The sequence below is a fragment of the Trichosurus vulpecula genome, chromosome 7 (assembly GCF_011100635.1).
Source record: "Trichosurus vulpecula isolate mTriVul1 chromosome 7, mTriVul1.pri, whole genome shotgun sequence".
Lineage (NCBI taxonomy): Eukaryota > Metazoa > Chordata > Mammalia > Diprotodontia > Phalangeridae > Trichosurus > Trichosurus vulpecula.
Genome location: NC_050579.1, coordinates 152167241 through 152170236, shown reverse-complemented (window position 1 = coordinate 152170236; position 2996 = coordinate 152167241).

Sequence of the window (2996 nt, the reverse complement as noted above, 5' to 3'; positions counted from 1 at the left end):
TTCAAACAAAGGCCAGAATCATTAAAGGCACTTAAGAGAAGAACAGCAAAAACTCCCACCTTAATTACAGATACATCTAGATTTATGTATATTTGATTAAACTGAGATTGTTAACCCCTGCAAGTTGTTTCCCTTAGAAAAGCAGATCAAAGAACCTGTGCTGGCAGCCCTTCTGTGTGTTGATTGTTGGTGGGTTTTTCACAGCCACAGTAGAGGCTAGCAGATTTTTGCTACACATACAGAAAGCCTTTCAAAGTGCTTTATAAACATTATTTCATTTGATTGCCACAACTCTTGGAGGTAGGTACTATTCCCCATTTTATAGATGACAAGACTAAAGCTCAGTGGTTAAATGACAATCCCAGCTTCATACAAATAGTATCAGAGGAAGGATGTGAGCTCAGGTCTCCCTGACTCTAAGTCTAATATTCTATTGGCTCTTCCAAACTGACTCTATTGGTCAATTTGTCTAGCTAATCAGTAGCTTCACTTAAGTGAAGGGCCCAAGCCTTATCATGATCACCTACTTTACAATCAAAATAGAACTCATGTGTTTTCTTCAATAGAGGAGTAGTGTTCCATATGTAAAATGTACAAGTTAGGTCACAATCTACATATTTATACTTATTGTAATGGCTGTCACTCCCAGGCAGGATACTGAGAACTTAAGTAATACACAACAACATCTAGAAAGTACAAACTACTTGAGAAACAGGATTAGAAACAATAATTCTGTTTACTAAATTAAGGAGGGAAATGGAAGGGAGAGAGAAATGCGCATTTATATAGCACTTAATTTGTACCAGGCACAGGTACTTTTACAAATATTACCTTTTTGACAAAAGTATTGTAAAACCAATTCTTCAATCCCTCATAATCCCTTAGAACCATGAGGGGGAAAAATATAGCCTTTTTGGGGGCCTAACCTGCTAGTATGATTGGAAGAGTAAATCCATAGCCCATGATACACAATCAAAAGTCAATTGATGATTTCTTATTACTCCCCTTCTTCATCTTTCTCCTCAGGTAAATCATATTTTATTACTGCCTCATATTATACAAATTATTTCAAAATTCACATGTCACTCAAGAGTGATGATAAAAAAGTATTTTCAAAAATACATGTAACATAAGAAATTTCCATTACTGTCTTTATATCTGTACTTTTTCAATACTTATATATCTTCTATATATGTTTTCATGTGTTAGTGTTACCCAGTATAAACCCTGAATAGGCAGCAGGCTTGGCATATATAAACAGAAACCTAAGAGCTCTAAGTGTTCACCATGCATGGTAGGACTGGTTTCTTGAGTCTCAAGTATGATCTAGTGGGGAAAAAGTAATGAATTTGGAGCCAGAGGTCAGGAGTTAGAATTCTAGCTCGGATATTTACTAAGTGTGTAGTCTTAGACACATTACTTAACTTCTGTGGTCCTCAGTTCCCATATCTGCAAAATGAAAGGTTTGGACTTCATGAGCTTGAAAGTCCCTTCCAGTCTTTAACCATTTGCCCTTAAAAAAAAGTCAGGAAAAAGAACTTGGCCATTGGATAAGTGTTTTCTCTGGAAAGGCAAGGCAAAAAGCATTTAATAATCATTTTTTTGTGCCAGGCACTGTGCTAAGTAAGGGCTGGGGATAAAAATGTAAGCAAAAAGAAAAACAGTCCCTGCCCTCAAGGGGCTTACATTCTAAGAAGGGAGAATAAAACCAAAAAGGGGGGGGGCAGTAACTGAAAAGCTAGGAAAAGAGAATACCTACCAATGGGTACTTATGGGAGTGGAGGAGGTAAGTGGTATATGGTATCAAAGTCCAGGAGGTCAAAAGTAAAGCCAGAAGGGGAATGAAGGCTGGCCATCTTAGTCCTCTCTCCAAAATAAACAGGAACTCATTAATGGGAGAAGGGATTCTGGATGGCAGAGGAATATCTAGGACATATATTGTCTTCAGGGGACAGAGGATATTTCTGAAGAGGCAAGGACTGACCGAAAACTCCTAGGGTAAAATGGCAGAGAGGCATGGTGGCAAAGTCTGGAAAATAGAAGGAGTAAGTATAAGAATGTAAAGTAGCAACATATGAAGTCATTATAGTGATCTTTAGGCTGGAAAAAATCAGTGTGATACTGTCAGGTCCTGGGGTTGGAAAACTCAGTGCTTCTGGAATTGGGCAGTGAACTAAGCGGAAACATCAGGGCAGGAGGAAAACAATGCCTTTGTCAGTTGGTGCTAAATATAGAACCTAAGGCTGAAGTACAGAGGATCAGCCCAGAATCACACCATCTGCTTATCACTAAGGGAAACCATGACGATCACCCCCTGCTTCTCATCAATGAGCCTCCCTACTCTTTGGTGACATCTAAGTCCCATCAGGGGTTGTTTTTGCTTCAGCTTTAACTTGACTTCTCCTATTCAAAAATATTGTGGAGAAGTGATTGCAGAATGTGTGAATTGTTCTGGGCCCTGCACCCCATGGTGCACAATCCTGAACTATCAGCCTTATCCAGTTAAAGAGAGATTAGACTTCTTCATCAGATTTATCATTATGATCCTGAGAATTGTTAAAACATAGAATAGGCAAATGAGAGGAAATTGTGGGGTCTTCTTTCTGTCTATCTTAACAGGTTAATTTCTTAATGATCTGAAACGACTCACGGTCCTTTGGCATGGGCCTGGATGTAATAGAGTTCCTTGTCAATCTTTTCATTTATTGTAGCTGAATTGCTTTATACTTATATTCAGTTCATTTTAACTTGGGTTATCACCCCCCCAGAATTGCTTTCAGAAAGCTTGATAGTCTCATTATAATTTATTTCTGCGGCAATTTTAGTTATTGCATCTGTGAGACCATCTCCAAAATTAAACTTTATTGAAATATATAATTAGCATGGACACAAACTTGCTCAGCCCACTCATTGTACATAGCTACATGCTGATTATAATCTCCCAGAAAAGTTGCATGCCAGAGTTTGCATGAGGAGATTGGGGGGATGGATAAGAG